Genomic DNA, 17671 nt, shown 5'->3' with positions numbered 1-17671 from the left:
GTTGCTGAGTCCTCACTTGGAGTACTGTATATAATGTTAGCTCCCATATTTAATAAAGGATAAACCACATCGGAGACCATTCAAAAAAGATTCACTTAGCTGCTTCGAGGACGAAAGGGTTGACCTATCAAGAATAGATAAGCAGGGGTGATCTTACGGAAACAAGATTCTGAGGAGCTTGAAAGGGTAGATGTTGACTAGATCTAGCACTAGTGAAGTCTCAAACCAGGGGACATTACATAAGGGAACATTCATTTTCGAAAAAATAAAGATTTTTTTCTCTCAGTGAATGGCTAGAATTTTCTCGCCCGAACAATTGTGAAAGTTAAATGTGGGAGGGGAATGGTTGGGTTACTCTTCAGAGGGTTATTCTGGCTTGTTGGGCTGAAGGGCCTGTTTCCACACAGTAGGGAATCTATGATTCTATCTCAAATTATTTTAAAAGAGGGCAGATAGATTTTTGAAATATTGAGCGGTTGAAGGCAATGTGGATCAAGCATAAAAGAGGTGTTGAGGTCTGGGTTGGCCCGGCCATGATCTGATAGAATGGAGGAACAAGCTGAAGGGAATGAATGCATTACTCCTGCTCCGATTCCTTGAGACTCTGTTTCATGTTTTTTTTATCTCCAAAGAAGAGCGTGATACAATGTGCTAAAGATCTCAGATGTGAAAATGGGGTGTTTATGTACTGGTTCAGATGGTATTGATTCATCAATCACAGCTATACAGTCATGAGTAGGAAGGCAATTCCCTCCATGAATAAAGGAAATCTTCTGCAGAGCTCACACAAAGGGAATTCTTACCCTCAGTAAACTCTCCCATCACATTACCCAAAATATCAGCTAAAGCATGACACACTGCGCATGCTCGAGTCAACAAGGCGACCCCCGGGTGATTGATGTCAGCACCGGACCAATGAAAGGACGGTAGACGGAGCTGGAGGACCTAGCAGGAGGTTGGTCCTCCAACCAAGAAACGTGAAGCAAGGGCGGAGCTAAACTACACCATGTGATCACCCTCGCGCGCGGCGCAGAGTCGCTGTCATGAATGTCCGGGAAGTTACGGAGAGAAAGGATACGGTAAGGAAAGAAATAAACAGGGAAACCGGAGAAAAACTGTGTTGCTACGAGCGGAGAGGCTCTACAAACAAATTGTGCACGTCGGAAAACACAAATTTGAACGTCCCAGTCCCGTATTTGCAGTAAACGGGGAATTGCCTCAGCGCGGCTGCAGGCCTGAGTGAGCGCCGCCATCTTTATTTGGGGCAACGATTCACTGGACACGTGCGGAGCCGCCATCTTTGTAGGGGGCAAGGTGCAGCCAGGCGCATGTGCAGCCTTTCTCTGGTATAGAGTCATTGTGATAACAGCAGCCAATACAGCTCTGATTCACCTCTGGGCTCCCTCATCACCACTTTGTCAATATCTAGCTTCCTCAGTCTCGAACCATGGGTGTATTTTTGGTCTGTTTACTACTGTATTATGACTTTTATAGACCCTTTGTAAATTAGTTTTTCACTGCGGCCCAGCCCCTGACCACGTGCTGCTCTATTATCAGATTACTTTATTCTTTTTCATTCCCTGTAACCCATTTTGCACTCCCTGAAACATCAACTGTGTTTCTCCTTCCACAGATACCAGTGATTAATGCCAAAGCCCTGTTGCTTGTGGAGAGGGTGATGTTTGACTTTCTTGTACAGCTGCAGTTTGTGTGGTGAAGGTGCTCCCACAATGTGGTTGGGTAAGAGATGTTACAGATTATTCATTACAGCAACAGTGATTATTTGAAGATAATGTCCAAATCAAGAACAGTTTGTAGTTTTATCATCATGCTTATTTCATATAAATACTATTGAGAATTTTAGATATAAGGCCAGAGATGGACATTTTAAGTCAGGTGACCAAAAGCATTGCCAAAAAGCAGGTTTTGAGGGATGTCTCAAAGATGGAAAGCAGACCTGTGAGGTTTTGTCTGCAAATTCCTGACCATGTTGCTTTAGTAACTGTAGAATCAGCCACACAGTTGAAGTAATGAATTAACAAGTCGTTGGGAGTCTCAAAGAAAATGGGTTGAGACCTCGACAAAGGAAGTGTGGTGCAGGGAGCTTGGGATGATCACAGCCAGGAATCAAATCAAGAATGAGAATTTTAAATTGTTGTTGCTTATGAATAGGAGCCTTTTGACTGATGAACATGTTTGGGGAGAAGTGAGCATGTGGGCGATAGAGCTTTCAATTTTTCTTGAGACTACAGGGAGGTTGAATTTGGGAGGCTGGCCAGGAGTGTGTTTGGATAATTACTTCTGGAGATAACACACGATGGATGAGAGTTTCAGTATATGAGCTGAGATGAGGGTGGAGTCAGCTAGAAATAATGGTGTTGGAGTGGGGCTGGGCTGTCACTCTCACCTCACCTCTGGATTCAGCTGTTTGTCAGGTTGTGAATCAGGCGGTAACACAATCGGGAGCTGAGTGGCCCTGGTGGTGCCTAAAATGAGTGTCGCTCAGCTGGCTGTTGCTGAGCAGCTGCTGCTTGATAGCCCTGTTGATGACATCTTCCATCACTTTACTGCTGATCGAGTGTGGACTGACAGAGGGAAATTGCCTGGGTTGGATTTGCCCTGTGTTTTTGTGCTGAACATGCCTGGGTCGGTCCAGGCATGTTCCACATTGTCGGTCGTGCCAGTGATGGAGCGGTAAGTGGCTTGGTGGATGGCAAGTTCTGGAGCACAAGCTATCAGTATTATTGCCAGAATGTTAGCAGGACCCATAGCCTTTACACTACTTAACCATTTCTCGATAGTATTCGAACTAAATTGAACTGGCTGAAAGCTCACATCTGTGACGTTAGGAACCACTGGAGAATACTGAGATGGATCATCTCACTTTGCATCTGGCTGAAAATTACTGCAAATGCTGTCATCTTATCTTTTGCATGGATGTGTGAAGCCCCTCCATCAGTAAGGGTGGGGATATCTGTAGTGCTTCCTGCAACGAGTTGTTTAATTGTCCATTATCATTCACAACTGGGTGTGGCAGAACTGCAGAGCTCTGATCTGATCCATTGATTGTGGGATCACTTAGCTCTGTTGCTTGCTGCTGATGCTGTTTGATATACAGATTGTCCTGCTTGCTAGCTTCACCAGGTTGGCATTTCATTTTTAGGTATGCCTGGTGCTGCTCATGGCATGCCCTCCTTTTTTGTCCATTGTGATGGGTGAGTGCGGGATGTACAAACACATGAGATTACAGATTGTGCTGGAGTACAGTTCTGCTGCTGTTGTTATCCCACAGTACCTCAGAGAGATCCAGTTTGAGTTCCTACATCTGTCTCATTTAGCATGGTGATAATACCACTCAGCACGATGGAAGTTTTTCTCAACTTTAAGGTGAGGCTTTCTCTCCAAAAAGACTGTGGCATGGTCGCTCTTACCGATACTGTCATGGACAGGTGCATTTGCAGCTGGCAGATTTATACTGATAAGATTTAGTATGTTTTTCCCTCTTGCTGGTTCCATTACCGCCTGCTGCAAACCCAGTTGAGCAGCTATGTCCTTGAGGACCCGACCAGCTCAGTCAGTAATCCTGCTGCTTAGCTAATCTTGGTAGAGGACATTGAAATCCTGTACCCAGAGTAGGCTTGTCACCATTTTATTGCGTCAGTGCTTCCTCCAAGTGTTATTCAACATGGAGGAGCACTGATTCATCAGCTGTGGGAGCACGGTACGTGGTAATCAGCAGAAGCCATGAGACTTCCTGGTGTCCAAAATCAATGCTGAGTCCTCCCAGGGCAAATGGTTCCTGTGTGTACACAACTGTGCCATCGCCTCTGCCTGGTCTGTCCCGCTGGGGTGACAGGACATATCCAGAGATTTCAGGAGAAAGTGAAGACTGCAGATGCTGGAGATCAGAGTCGAGAGTGTGGTGCTGGAAAAGCACAGCAGGTCAGGCTGATGAAGGGCTTAGGCTCTAAACGTCGATTCTCCTGCTCCTCGGATGCTGCCTGACCTGTTGTGCTTTTCCATCATCACACTCTCGATATCTAGGGATGGTGATGGTGGTGTCTGGCCATTATCTGTAAGGGATTACTCTGTGAGTATGACTATGTCAGGCTGTTCCTTGACTAGTCTGTGAGACAGCTCGCCACGTTTTGGCATAAAAAAAACAGATGTTAGTGAGCAGGATGTTGCAGAGTCGAGAGGGCTGATTCTGTGGTTGTATTTCCTAATGCCTTGTTAGATGCCAAGTGGTCCATCCAGTTTCATTCCTTTGTTGAGACTTTGCAGTGATTAATACAGTGAGTAGCTTGTTGGGCGACTGTCAGGTTGGCAGGATGTTTTTCGCCATTGACAATGGTTCCATGGAGATCAGGAGATTCCTAATTCCTAATTCCAGTTATTTTCTCTTGAATTCAGATTCTACCATCTGCCGAGCTGGGATTCGAACAAGGACTTCAGTACATTTTAATATTCTGGATAAAAGTTAAATACATTAGGTTTGTTCACTCATTTTAAATATCACTAACCCTGGTTTTGTTTCTTTGTAAAACACTGTCCATCATCCTGTCTCCTTCACCCTTCCCTCCAACAACAAGAGCAAGGAGCACATTGAGTTTCTCTGTCACTGAGACTGAGACAACCCGATCAGCTGCCTCTGCTGCTTCCCTCCCCCCCACTCGCTCACCGAGGCAAACTGCCTCACGTGGTGTTCCTGATTTTTGTCCCAAACTTACATCTTTCTCCAGTCTCTTGTCAAGCCTTATCAGAGCTTATATTGATCTTTTACTAGTCTCGCTAAACTACAGACATTCCAACTCTGTTTCCTCCTCATCACTCCCCCTCGCCAATTCACAGGTATTGTTCCTTGTTCTGTCTGTCTGTCGTTTCTGGTTATGTCCTTCTCATCCATTCTGCAAAAAAAACTAACATTTGACCTCATCATCATTTGTAAGTCCTGCTCCATCTCCACTTTCCCTTTCCTTTCTGAATTCCTTGTATTTGGTGTCCCTCAAGGATCTCTCCTTGGTCCGTCCTGTTTCTCACCTACGCACTGCCAGGAGGTGACATCGTCCGAAAGCACAGTGTGAGGTTTCACATGTACACTGACGATGCCCAGCTCTCCCTCCGCACCATCCCTCTCCATTGCTCCACTGTTACTCAGTTACCAAACTGCTTATCACATTCCCATTACTCGATTAGCTGCAATTTCCTGCAAAGAAACATTGTTACGGTTAAACCCATTACCTTCAGTTGCTATTACAAATTCCTTTCCCTTACTGCTGAGCCCCTCCCTCTCACTGGGTGCAGTCTGAGGCAGAACTATATTCTTCACAACATTGCTGTCATATCTGTAACCCCAAGGTGACCTTCTGATCAGACATCTACGCAATCACAAACACCAGGAATTCCAATCTCTAAAATGTTGCTTGTCTCCAACTCACCCCAGCTCCATTGTTACTGAAACCCCTTACCCGTGTCGGTGTTACTTTAAACTTGATGAATCTGAAATGAACCCTTGATTCCGTGACTGACCCAGAATCTGCTAGCTTTCTGTGTTTCCTGCACAATTACCCCCTGGTCCCTTTGTGGTGGAGCTTTCTACAGTTTCCACCATGTAAATAGCACTCTGTTCTTTTATTATCCCCTCCAAAATGACCAACTTCCCATTTTCCCAAATTATACTCCATCTGACAATTTGTTGCCCCTTCTCCTGTGCATCTCTCTCTCTTCACAATCCTCCTAGAACTTTACAGTCATGCCTTTTCCAGAAGTTCCCCCACCCCTTCTAAACATTTACTGGGAGCACTGGGCAGTGTGAAGCGTGCAGTGTTGCTCTGTTTTTAGAGGTACTCTATGGGAGGAGCTTGCTGCCCATTGGTCAGAATGGAGGCAACTTGCCCATCGAGCTGCATGAGCCTTTCACCCCCCATGTCTTATTAATGAGGCACAGCGGCAGCACAGAAGGAAAAAAAAAGAAGCAAATCCTGCTCTCCATATCTCACTGACACTTGGAATATTCTGTCCCATGTGTCAAAGATCTGCCCTGTTCAGTCACATGAAATTCCAAGGTGGAAACTCCTAGAAATCCATATAGATTTCCACCTGAACTGACTGCTGACCTCCACAAGGGGTAATGTGTCCAGTCATCCTGGGCCAGAGGAGAGGATGGTGCTAGTTTCTAACCTGAACTGACAGTGATGGATTTTAAAAACTTGTATTAGAGGATACTACAGGTGGACATTCAGATGGTAATCTCAGTCATTGTAACACCAAACTCTGATTGAATTAGTCAATTCATCAGGACCTGGATATTTGCATTGTGTGTGAGTATTGTATTCCATCTGAATCCCATTTGCTGCATAAAAGTTCTCCTTTGAATCTTCCCAAACCTTTAATGTGTGTCCTGTAATCCTTGAATAATGAGCTGATGGGTGTAAGGTTTATTATTATAACGTGTAACTTTTCTAAACCCCTCTGTCACAGCTCCGCTCAATTGCCTTTGCTACAAGGAGAACAATCTCAGTTTCCCCAAACCCCTGATTCCCCAATGTATGTTTGCTCTCTATCAGGTACACATCAGGATTGTGTTGGAACATTCGCCACTTGCCTGCATCAGTGCAGTCCCCAACACTATTAAAGAAAGTGAACATCCTTCAGGAAAAAGCATTGTGCCTGAGTGGTGTCCCATCCACCACCTTCAGCATTCCCTCTCCCCACCCCAGAGACACAGTGGCATCACTGTGTAAAAGGTAAAGGCAGCATTGCCATACCAGACCATAGGGCTGCTCTCTCATTAGGGAGGAAACTGGAGCCCCTGGAAGAAACCCATGCAGACACTGGGAGAATGTGCAAGTCCCACAGAGACAGTTGTCCAAAGCTGGAATCGAACCTGGGGCCCTGGCAGCAGTGTTAATCACTGAGCCACTGTGCCACCCTAAAATTGTATTTTGATTCACAACTACCACTTCCTCTGATAGTTCATTCCATTTGTCTGAACAAAAATTAAAAAACAATTCCCGAACGCCTTTTTAAAGCCGTTCTGCTGTCACCTTAAAAGGTATGTACCCAGTCTTGAATCGCGTCCCTTCCTGGAAAGGACACCTGCTGTTCACATTGCTGATACCAACCCTCCATGATTTGAGAAACATCTAATAAAGTCACTCCTCAGCCTCCTGCGCGCCAGTGAAAGAAGTCGCAGCCTCTCCAGCCTCTGCTTATAATTCAAACTATCCATTCCCATCAACATCCTGGTAAATCTCTTCTGAATCCGCTCCAACTACATAATGTCCTCCCGATATCAGCATGACCAGAACTGGACACAGAATTCCAGAAAAGGCCTCCCCAACATCCAAAATAATGTCCCAACTCTTGTACTCAAAGGTCTGAGCAATGAAGGCAAGTGTGCTAAGCACCTTCTTAACCACCCTGTCTACATGTGACACAGACGTGAAAGACCCGAACCCCTCGGCCTCTTTGTTCCATATCACAACTCGAGGCCCTGTTTTTAATTAGTGTCAGTCTGCCCTCGTTCGTTTTATCAAAATGTAATATTTTGCATTTATTCCAATCCAAAAATCCCAAAAAACCCTGAGCATTAAAGACAGTAGGAGTATACTTAAGAGGGAAATCAATAGGGCAAAAAGGGGACATGAGATAGCTTTGGCAAATAGGATTATGAATAATTCCAAGGGTGTTTATATATACATTAAGAATAAAAGGGTAACTCGAGAGAGAATAGGGATCGTCAAAGATCAGCAAGGCAGCCTACACGTGGAGCCGCAGGAGATGGGAGAGATACTAACTGAATGTTTTGTATCAGTGTTTACTGTGGAGAAGGACATGGGCAATATAGAATGTGGGGAAATAGATGTCGACATCTTACAGAGGAGGACGTGCTGGGTGTCTTGTAACCCGTAAAGCTTGGTTAATCCCCAGCACCTGATCAGATGTACCCGAGAACTTAGTGGGATGCTGGGAATGTGATTGCTGGGCCTCTTGCTGAGATATTTGTATCATCGATTGTCACAGATGAGATGCCGAAAGACTAGAGGTTGGTTAACGTGGTGCCGCTATTTAAGAAAGGTGGTAAGGACAAGCCAGGGAACTATCGACCGGTGAGCCTGACATTGATGTTGGGCAAGTTGTTGGAGGGAATCCTGAGGGACAAGATGCGTGTGTATTCTGAAAAGCAAGGACTGATTAGTGATAGTCAGCATGACTATGTGAGTGGGAAATCATGTCTCACAAACTTGATTGAGTTATTTGAAGATGTATCAAAGAGGATTGATGAGGGCAGAGAGGTGGACATGATCTATGGAATTCAGTAAGGCGCTCGACAAGCTTCCCCATGGTAGACTGGTTCGCAAGGTTAGATCTCATGGAATACAGGGAGAACTAGCCGTTTGGATACAGAACTGGCTCAAATATAGAAGGCAGGGTGGTTGTGGAGGGTTGTTTTTTCAGATTGGAGGCATGTGACCAGTGGAGTGCCGCAAGGATCAGTGCTGGGTCCACTAGTTTTCGTCGTTTATATAATATGATTTAGATATGAACATAGGAGGGAGAGTCAGTAAGTTTGCAGATGACACCAAAATTGGAGGTATAGTGGACAGCGAAGAGGGTTACCTCAGATTACAACAGGATGTTGTTCAGATGGGTGAGAAGTGGCAGATGGAGTTTAATTCAGATGAATGTGACGTGCTGCATTTTGGAAAAGCAAATCTTAACAGGACTGATACACTTAGTGGCAAATTCCTAGATAGTGTTGACGAACAAAGATATCTTGCAGTGCAGATTCATATTTCCTTGAACGTAGAGTTGCAGGTAGATAGGATATTGAAGAAAGTGTTTGGAATACATTCCTTTATTGATCAGAGCATTGAGTCTGAAAGTTGGAAGGTCATGGACAGGACATTGGTTAGGCCTCTTTTGGAATATTGTGTGCAATTCTCTTCTCCATCAATCGGAAGGATGTTGTGAAACTTGAAAGGGTTCAGCAAAGATTTACAAGGATATTGCCAGGGTGTGAGCTGCAGGAAGAGAGCAAAAAGGCGGTGGTTTTCTTTCCCTGGAGCATCAGAGACTGAGGAGTGACCTCTGTAGAAGTTTATAAAATCATTAGTAGCATGGATAGGGTAAACAGACAAGGTCTTTTCCCTGAGTAGGAGAGTCCAGAAATAGAGAGCATAGGTTGAGGGTGAGAGGGGAAAGATATAAAAGGGAACTAAGGAGCAACTTTTTCATGCAGAGAGTGGTGCGTGTATGGAATAAGCTGCCAGAAGAAGTGGTGGAGGCTGACAATTATCGCATTTTAAAGGCATTTGGATACTTGACATGAATAGGAAAGATTTAGAGGCATATGGCTCGGGTGCTGGCAAGAGCGATAAGATTAGGTTCGGATATCTGGTCGACATGGACAAATTTGAGCGAAGGTTCTGTTTAGTGCTGTTCATCTGTGACTCACAGCTCAGTGGGTTTCGGTCTCTTCAAAGATAAATCTTAGTCTGTTTTATTTTAGTGAAGCTACAACATTCAGTAGGGTGATGGTTTATTTCTTTAAATACACATCTTATGATACTTTGATTAAGTTTTTTAATATAAAATATTGGTACTAATTTATTCTAGAGTAGTGTTTTGTAAAGCTGTAAGACTGTGTGCCTTTTTCTGGGTCTGTGGTCTGTTAAGGTGCAGAGATGGCCATTCGTACAGTGATGTGCTCTTCCTGTTGGATGTAGGAGATTAAGGAAAGTTTCAATGATCCTGATTGTCTGCAGAAAGTGAGGATGCAAATCCTGTAGGATTTCATGGATCAGCTGGAGCGATGATTAAAGGTAATGAAGAATTTACAGGAGGGGGGGTGTGATAGGTGGCAGTTTCAGAAAGTTAGGAAAACTGCCGATCCATTCAGTTAGATGGGTTTCCTCTCGGAAAGGGAGGAGTGGAGGGCAAGTCGTGCAGGAGTCTCCTGTGGTTCTTTCCATCTCAAACAAGTATACTGTTTTGGAAAGCATCGGGGGTCACAGACTCTCAGGGGAATATCGCACTAACAGCCAAGTTCCTAGTGTAATGTGAGGTATATCAGGTTCCACGCGATCGATGGTGATAGGGGGCTCTCTAGTCTGCAGCACAGACTGCAGTTTCTGTAGCTAACAGTGAGACATCAGAATGGGCTGGTGCCTCCCTACTGCCTGGGTGAAGGATGGCTCTGAGGGTGCAGAATATTCTGAAAGGGGAGAATGATGAGTGGGAGGTCGCTGTACATTGGTACCAATGTCATAAGAGAAAAGGATGAAGTCCTGATGAGACAGTATAGCAAATTAGCCTGGAGGATAATAAGCAGGTGGGTAGTAATATCTGGATTACTCCCGGTGCCACATGCTAGTGAGAGTAGGAACAGCAGGGTAGAGCAGATGAATGCGTGGCCAAAGATCTGATACAGGGGACAAGGATTCCCATTTTTGGATCATTGGAATCTCTGCTGGGGTAGAATTGACATGCATAAGAAGGATGGATTAGACCTGAATTGGAAGGTGTCTAACATCCAAGCAGGGAGATTTGGTAGTGCTACTCAGGAGGCATTAAACCAGTGAGGGAGTGGAGGTAAACCTAAAGAGATAGTGAGAAAGGAGGCAAGTCTGAGACTGATACAGTTTAGAAGTTAGACAGGCAAGGCAGGCAAGGGCAAGGCACAGAATGAGGTCGGACTGACAAGGTACAATAGACAATAGGTGCAGGAATAGGCCATTCTGCCCTTTGAGTCAGCACCACCATTCATTATGATCATGGCTGATCATCCACAATCACTATCCTGTTCCTGTCTTATTTCTGTAACACTTGATTCCATTATCTTTAACAGCTCTATCCATCTCTTTCTTGAAAGTATCCAGAGGCTTGGCCTCCACTGCCTTCTGGGGCAGTGCACTCCAAGTGTCCACTACTCTCTGGGTGAAGACGTTTCTCCTCCACTCTGTTCTAAATGGCCTCTCCCTTATTTTTAAACTGTGTCCTCTGGTTCTGGACTCACCATCCGTGGAAACATGCTTCCTGCCTCCAGAGTGTCCAACCCTTTAATAATCTTGTAGGTCTCAATCAGATCCTCTCTCATTCTTCTAAACTCAAGTGTATACAAGCTCAGTCGCTCCAATCTTTCAACATGTGATCATTCCACCATTCCGGGAATTGACCTCGTGAATCTACCCAACACTCCCTCAATAGCCACAATGCTCTTCCTCAAATGTGGAGACCAAAACTTCACACAATACTTGGTGGGAAGGGAGCTAGGAAGGCAATAGGTAGATGTAGGTGGAGGGTAATGGAGAGAGGGTGGAGTGGATAATTGGAAAGGAAGATGGACAGGTGGGACAGTTCAAGAGGGTGGTGTCGAGTTGGAGGGTTGGATCTGGGATAAGGCAGGGGAGGGGAGATGAGGAAACCTTGATTCTGTGGTTAAAGGGTCCCAATGAGGATGATGAGGTTTTCTTCCTCCAGGCTTCGGGTGGCTGGGATTTGGTGGTGGAGGTGGCCCAGGACTTGCATGTACTTGGTGGAGTGGGTGGGTAAGTTGAAGTGGTCGGCCACAGGATGGTGGGGTTGGTTGGTGCACACATCGCAGCAATTTTCTTGAAACATTCCGCAAGTTGGTGTCCTGACTCCCCAGTGGAGAGGAGACCACATCGAAAGCAAAGGCCGTAATAGGTGAGGTGTTTGGATGTGCAGGAAAATCTCTGCTGGATGTGGAAGGGTCCTTTGGAGGTGAGGGGGGAGGTGTGGGCACAGGTTTTACACCTCTTACAAGTGGCAAGTGAAGGGGCTGGGAGTGGGGTTGTTGGGGAACATGGCTCTAACTTGGAATTCACAGGGAATGGTCTCTGTGGAATGCTGAAAGGAATGGAGAGGGAAATATATCTCTGGTGGGATCTGATTGTAGGTGGTGGAAATGGCAGAGGATGAAGCATTGTATCTGGTGGAAGGTGAGAACTGGGGGGTTCTATACTTGCTGCAGTTGGAGAGGTGTGGTTCAATGGCAGAGGTGTGGGAAATGGTGGAGATACACCGGAGAGTGTTGTTGACCACATGGGAGGGGAAATTGCAGTCCTTGAAATATGGGCCGTTTTGGTATGTTTTGGAGTGTTCTGCCAGCTTACAGCAAGCTTCACTGGAACACTGCAGTAAGCATGAGACAGAGATGTTGGCCAGGGAACAGACTCATGTGTTAAAGTGACAGGCAACTGGAAGCTCGGGGTCTGTTTTGCAGCAGAACGTAGATCATCAGCTGCCATTTCCAGCACCTCCACTGAGATGCTGCCAGACACAGGTTCCTGTCCCCTCCATTAACAGCTATGCACCCTCCCAGCCAGATTGTTATCCACTCTTTTGTCTTTCCAAATGTTACTGACTCTTTTGGGCTCCATCCCCACCTATTATTTACTTTTTAAACCCTATCTCCAAAGATATGCAGGTTAGATGCATTGGCCCAGCTAAATTTCCTGTAGTGTTCAGGGATGTATAGGTTAGGTGCATTAGTCAGGGGAAATGTAGAATAAGAGGGTCGGGGAATGGGTTTGGTTGAGAAACTCTTCAGAGGGTGGGTGTGGACTTGTTGGGCCGAATGGCCTGTTATCACACTGTAGGGATTCTAATTTTCCCAGCTGCCGTCAGTTCTGAGGAAGGGTCACTGGACCTAGAATGACCCTTGGTGTGTGCAGGAGGAGGAAACAGGAAAGGGGAGTTGGATCTGGTTTAGACTGGGAGGGTTTAATTACACTCTGTACATGTAGTTAGGCCTGAATTAGAAACTCTTGGTCCCACGTTTACAGCAAATGGGAAAATGGCTGTGGCCCTCAGGCAGTGATAGGTCCTGGGTTATAGTCGCCATCTTTATTGGGGGCAAGGTACAGCAAGGCGCATAGACATGTCCTCTTCCTGGGTGGGGGCGGGGTGATTGAAAGAGGAGCATTTTCACATCAAACACATACCAAGAGAAATATTTGTCTTTACTGTTCAGCCTGCACTGACTGTGAGTTTTGTTTTGTCAATTCATTTTATAGGATATTAATTGAGAATAATTGAGACAGGGATCTCAAAAGCAATTTTCTATCGTCAGCAGGGTCATCAGGATCTGAATACCATTGACATTTAACTGTGGAATGAGAAAGGTGTGTCTGTTCTGTCTGTGGGCAAGTATCTGGTTTTTATTTCAAGCAAAAAGCAGAAAGATGTTCAATTTTGTGGTTGGATCACCCTTGGAGTTTGTGTTCAATTCTGGGCCCTGCAGCTGTGGAAGGAGGTATTGGCCTGAGAGGGAGCACAGATTTTTCCAAATTACACCTCGTCTCTTTGTAAGAACTGTCAGATTTAGACCCAACCACCCACTTCATGATGTTAATCTGTAAACTCCTTATTTTCAATTCCTGCAAACTTCTCATTAAAATTCCTTATGGACTCAAATTCCAGCACCATTTCAGGTGGAATATTCCAGGTTCTGACAACTGTCTGTTCATTCAGAAACTGCTGAAGTCCTTGTTGACTCTGGGATTACAAAGGGCTGAATTGAGAGGTGAGATGCTGTTCCTGAGCTCCCATTGAGATGCATTGGAGGTTGGGGCAGTGTAGGTGGGAGTAGACAATGAAAATGATAGGGCTGCACTGTGGGTGCTGATTGGCTCAATGAGAGTGTTTTGGAGTTGGTTGTAAACAGAGCGAGGTGAGACAGGGAGAATGTGAACTACAGCTTCAGTTTTAGTGCAGGCCATTCAGAAATTCACATGGTCCCAATGGGAACAGCCAAGTTGTAAGCGATACCTGCTTAGTTTTTTTTAAAAACAGTTTTTAAAGTGTAAAATATCAGCTTAAGTAAAGATCGGGACTTTTGATTATAATGGAAATGTTTGAAGAGAAGGAAGGTTACTAGCTCATTTAAATTCTCCTAATGGGAGTAACTAACTGAAATGAGAGAGACATTGTGATCGGAGACCTCAGGCCAGTGGTGTGCTCCTCTTGCACAATGTGGGAAATAAGGGACATTTCCTGTGTCCGTGACGGCAATGTGTGCAGGAAGACTGCCCATCTGCAACTACTGGGAAACTGCTTTTCAGACCTGGAGCTGAGAGTGGACTCACTGAGGAGCAATACTGAGAATGTTATGGAGAGCACGTTTAGTGAGTTCGTCATACTGCAGGTGAGGGTTACACAGGCAGAAAGGGAATGGGTGACCATCAGATCAAGTAAGAGGCTCAGGAAGGAAGTGCAGGACTCTCCACTGATCGCTCCGCTTCTCAAACAGATATTGTGCACCGCTTGGGATTTTATAATGGGGGTGGACTCTCATGGGAAATCAGCAACAGATGATGACATGACACCACAGATAGCTCCGCTGCACAGAACGGGAGGAAGGAGAATGGCAGAGCTGTAGTGACAGGGGATGCAGTAGTCAGGGTCAGTGACAGGCGCGTCTGTGGCCACAGACATGAATCCAGGACAGTGGAACTGAACCCAGGTCCATTTATTGATGAGTGCACAGACCAATAAAGGTCAGCGTCCCAAATGCAACCTTCAGCACTTGATCACCCTGAAACTCTACCTTCCAGGGACTGTACACTTGTTCTGAGCCCTTCAGAGGGATTGAAGGGGATGCGGAGAAAACAGGAACAGGGTTGTGTTGTAGATCTACAAAATAACGGTCACCCTCCCCTCTCGGTCTCCCCCCTCTGTCTCCCACCTCCCATCGTGCCTCCTCCCCACCGCAGGGAAAAGACCTTGTATATTTATCCTATCTATGCCCCTACTGATTTTATAAACCTCTATAAGGTCACCCATCAGCATCTGACGCTCCAGAGAAAACAATGTATTTGTCTTCTCCCTGTAGCTCAAATCCTCCAACCCTGACAACATGCTTGTAATACTATTCTGGCCACTTTCAACTTTCACAATATTGTTTTGATAGGAAGGAGACCAGAATTGCACGCAATATTCCAAGCGTGACCGAACCAACGTCCCTGTACAGCCGCAATATGACCTCCCAACTCCTATACTCAGTGCTCTGACCAATAAAGGAAAGCATACTAAACACATTCTTCACTATCCTATCTACCTGCGATTCTGCTTTCAAGGAGCTATTAACCTGCATTCCAAGGTCTCTTTGTTCAGCAGCACTCCCGAGGACCTTATCAGTAAGTGTATACATCCCGCTAATATTTGCTTTCCCAAAATGCAGCACCTCACATTTATCTAAATTAAACTCCATCTGCCAGTCCTCAGCACATTCAACCATCTGATCAAGATCCCATTGTAATCTGAGGTAATCCTCTTCACTGTCCACTGCACCTCCAAATTTGGTGTCATCTTACGAACAATACTTCCTATATTCACATCCAAATCATTGATATAAATTATGAAAATTAGTGGATCCAGCACTGATACTTTGTGACACCCCACTGGTCACAGGTCTCCAATCTGAAAAGCAACCTTCCACCACCACCCTCTGTCTTCTACCTTTGAGCCAGTTTTGTATCCAAATGGCTAGTTATCTCTGTATTCTATGAGATCAACCTTGCTAACCAGTCTCCCATGGAGAACCTTGTCGAATGCCTTACTGAAGTCCATGTAGATCATTTCCACTGCTTTGCCCTCATGAATCCTCTTTGTTACTTCAAAAAAATTGACTCAAGTTCATGAGACGTGATTTCTCATACACAAAGCCGTTATTAATATCCAGGACTTAACTCTGTACATTGGGATCTGTGTCACCCAGTTATGAGTGTTAATATTCTGGATAAAGTTCACGTACACCAGGTTTGTGTTAGTGACTGTGTATTGAGTCATGTTAATATCACCCACACAGGTAAGTTCCATTTGAAAGGCAGTCCCTATATCCCGAACCCCGCTCCCATCTGCTCTGTTTCCATCCCCACCATAGACAGTAAGTGGGAGGAGCTCATGGAGTTTCCATGTGAGAGAGATTGAGGAAATCTTCCCTTCTTTCCACTAGCCCACAAGGAATTGGTGGTAGTGTCCTTACCTCTGAACCAGGAGGATCGGGCTCAGAGTTAAGTAACAGCATCTTTGAAAAGGCTGATTGGAAAACGTGCCCAAGCCGCCATGCCATATTGTCTCCCAGCTGTCCCTGCCTGAGCCTCCAAACAGAACCTTCCTGTCAGACTCTCCCATTTCTCAGTTTGTTCAGGGTCCCCTCCTGCTGCTGCACTGATCCTGTCCCTCACTGACCTGTCCATCCCCCAGTGTCATCCACATTCATTCATTGTTTACAATCTCCAGCCCTGCCCCCTCCACCCTATTAGGCAGCAGCTGCTGTCAATCACCCAGCTTCGTGTGTGATCTGGAGCATGTGCTGTCGGAGGGGAGACCAGTGCACGGGCGCAGTGCTGGCCAATTGTTGGTGTATGTGCAGGGCGGGTCAGTGCCAGGAGGGAGGCTGTGCGTGTGTGGGATTAATCTGTCATTCGCAGTTTCCTCCCTCTGGGAACAGGACCCAGGGAAATGGCCCCTGCCCCTGATATCGTGACAAGTGGTCGGCTATCAGTGGGGGGAGCATTTTGCAGAAAGTTACCAGAACTCGTGTGAAGATTCAGGAATGTTATGGAAAGGAACACAGATGGGCCTGCAATTAAAATTCTAATTTGGTTCATCTTAGTTCAATCGGATATGACTTGGCCAGTGTGTGCAGGATGGTTCTCATCAGAGGGTCCATGTGGGGGAAATAAATAAAATGTTCCAGATTGGGGCAAAAAAATCAGTTTGGTTCTGACCAGGAAGGAAACCTGGGAGGTGGGGGAAGGATTCACCAACATCCAGGAGGCTCCGACTAAGACACATTGATTTGATTAGATTAGATTTCCTACAGTGTGGAAACAGGCCCTTCGGCCCAACCAGTCCACACCAACCTTCAGAAGAGTAACCCACCCAGACCCATTTCCCTCTGACTAATGCACCTAACACTATGGGCAATTTAGCATGGCCAATTCACCTGACCTGCGCATATTTGGATTGTGGGAGGAGACCTTTTTTGGTTCTTAGTCTGCAGGCAGGAGCGAGGAAGCTGATTTCAAAGAGAAGAGAGTGTGTGTGAGAACTGGGTGTGGAGGAAAAGGGGTGAGGAGATTGGTTTGGATTTCAGTTCACAGAAGAGAGCAATTGTGAGACTGAGATTTAAAGCTTTGGGGGAACAAAGAACCTACAATTTAATACTATCACTGTCTTATGAATTTCCATCCTGTGTTAACGGTGGTGACTTGATTTCTTTGTTGTAGGGTTCTGAAAGGGCGGATTTGTGGATGAGAAATTCAAATTGAATTTCACGTTCCGTTTTGATAGTTACTTGATCCGTGCCGATCTGAATATCATTGGCCTTTTCATATGGAAGGAAAGGTGTGTATTCTGTCCATGGGCGAATATTTCAAATGTCAGTGTGACTGGAAACATTACTGAGACACAGCCAAATCCATGTTATGTGGTGACTGTGGAGAGAGAGAGTTCATTTATTGTTAAAAGTCTGAAGAAACATGGCACATTTCCCAGGAACAATTAAGCTACAGATTTGTTTTGTATGAGGACAAATTTTTAATTAACCATGCAACCAGAAAGACACAAGGATGCCTGCACCATGGAAAATGCTATGAAAACAGGATTGTTGTAAAGGAGTTAATTATCGATCATGGCT

At 45.4% G+C, this 17671-nt stretch overlaps 1 long non-coding RNA gene across 1 annotated transcript; it reads left to right on the top strand.

Moving 5' to 3' along the window:
• The first annotated feature begins 1632 nt into the window (after positions 1-1632).
• On the top strand, positions 1633-17364 carry LOC148137766 (uncharacterized). Its single transcript, XR_015754139.1, has 4 exons — positions 1633-1740; positions 6221-6320; positions 13044-13151; positions 17262-17364. It is a non-coding gene; the product is annotated as an uncharacterized LOC148137766 (long non-coding RNA).
• Positions 17365-17671: the final 307 nt, after the last annotated feature.

The sequence above is a fragment of the Chiloscyllium plagiosum genome, unplaced genomic scaffold (assembly GCF_037043375.1).
Source record: "Chiloscyllium plagiosum isolate Xiang-an unplaced genomic scaffold, Cpla_swu_hap1 HiC_scaffold_42, whole genome shotgun sequence".
NCBI lineage: Eukaryota > Metazoa > Chordata > Chondrichthyes > Orectolobiformes > Hemiscylliidae > Chiloscyllium > Chiloscyllium plagiosum.
Note: the sequence above shows the minus strand (reverse complement) of the source record. Positions and strands in the feature narration are given on the sequence as shown.